The 1,782-nt window shown below is 48.9% G+C and overlaps 1 non-coding gene across 1 annotated transcript; it reads left to right on the top strand.

The window, feature by feature from the left end:
* The first annotated feature begins 1,236 nt into the window (after positions 1–1,236).
* Positions 1,237–1,308, top strand: Trnas-acu (transfer RNA serine (anticodon ACU)). Its single transcript has one exon. It is a non-coding gene; the product is annotated as a tRNA-Ser (tRNA).
* The last annotated feature ends 474 nt before the right edge of the window (positions 1,309–1,782 follow it).

Here is a 1,782-nt window from a genome sequence, read left to right as displayed (position 1 = left end):
CCTGGTGATTTGTTAATCCCTACGGCCTCCTCGCTCCAGCCGCTTGAGTACCTACAATGCCTGCAGGACTGCATGCAGCACCTGCGACCGGTCCCACCTCGGTCTTCAGACCACCGCATCTTTGTGCATCCGGACCTGTCGTCTTCGACACACGTTTTCCTCAGGCGGGACGCTGTAAAGGCACCTCTTACCCTCTCCTACGATGGGCCGTACCGTATCCTTAACAAGACCCAGAAGTCCGCCACGATCCTCTTGAATGGCCGCGAAGAAGTCGTCTCGTTGGACCGCCTCAAACCGGCCTACCTCGAGACGCCACCCAACGAACTCTGCGCAATCGCAGGCCTAAACACTCCACTGCTCGCCCCCAAAACCACTGCCTCGCCGTCGCGTCACGTTCGACATTCCGTCTGAACGGGGGGCCCTGTAGCGCCCTCTGGTTGGCGCTCTTAGCCGGCGTCTTGGCGCCGGCTATGAAAGACGAGAATTGCGCCAGCACGGCACGGGCAGTTTGATTCTGAAAGCCTGCCACGCTGATACTTTCTCTCTTGCGCTGCGCTGCGACCCCGCGGTACCCGAAAAGGGTTTCCCGCCAGTTACCCGCTTATGACAGGCTGTAGACGTTCGCGTCACGCCCCGGGGGTTGAAAAGAAGGTCCCCTTCTCCCCGTGTAGTCTCAGTGGCGCTGGCTTCCACCCTCAACCGTCAGATACAGTTGTATTAAATATAAATACCCCAGAAAGTGAAGGAGAACACAGTCGCCCAGATAGCCGAATTGGTAAGGCATGCGAGATCTAATCGAAAGGCGTGGGTTCCGTCCCCACTCTGGGAGCGTGTTTTTCTTTCTTTCTTTCTCACGTTATTAATTAAAAAAAATAATGTAAACGTCACTAATGGTAAAAAATAGTCTAACCTTTCCCCTTTGCCTTCTTTGGCGTTGTAGACTGCCGGCATTTCTTTCTGTATTTCTCAACGAGCCCCTAATTTGCAAACCCTATTATCGTGCGAAAGCTTAGCGAGGGCCTCGGTTCTGGCAGCCTTGATGCCAAGGTAGCACAAGAGGGTTTCCCGCCAGTTACCCGCTTATGACAGGCTGTACACGTTCGCGTCACGCCCCGGGGGTTGAAAAGACGGCACCCTTCTCCCCGTGTAGTCTAAGTGGCGCTGGCGACCACCCTCAAGCGTCAGATACAGTTGTAGTAAATATAAATACCCCAGAAAGTGAAGGAGAACACAGTCGCCCAGATAGCGGAATTGGTAAGGCATTCGAGAACTAATCGAAAGGCGTGGGTTCGGTCCCCACTCTGGGCGCGTGTTTTTCTTTCTTTTTTTCTCACGTAATTAATTAAAAAAATAATAATGTAAACGTCACTAACGGTAAAAAATATTCTAACCTTTCCCCTATGCCTTCTTTGGCGTTGTATGCTGCCGGCATTTCTTTCTGTATATATATCTATGTATACAGATATATATAAATATATATATTTATAAATATATATATATATATATATATATATAGATGTATATACACCCTGTTTTTATTACTTATTTACAAATTTCAGCGGCCGCCATTCTCTTGCTCAGGATACAGCAGTTACGTTTTTTTCCAGAATAGGCATGTAAAGGCGATCGCCTTAAATATTTGTAATGGCTGTAATTTTGCAATCGCTTACTTCGCGACGACTGCATTCGCAAACATTACAATGGTATTCTAGTCAGTTTATCTGTACTGTACTTTGCGCGAGCGATGCCTCAGGAACCCTTCATGATCACGCGTTCCATAAT

Source organism: Haemaphysalis longicornis, unplaced genomic scaffold (assembly GCF_048455015.1).
Source record: "Haemaphysalis longicornis isolate Haplotype H1 unplaced genomic scaffold, Haemaphysalis longicornis Haplotype H1 scaffold_8, whole genome shotgun sequence".
In the NCBI taxonomy this organism is placed as follows: Eukaryota; Metazoa; Arthropoda; class Arachnida; order Ixodida; family Ixodidae; genus Haemaphysalis; species Haemaphysalis longicornis.
This window is presented reverse-complemented; position numbering and strand designations above follow the sequence as displayed.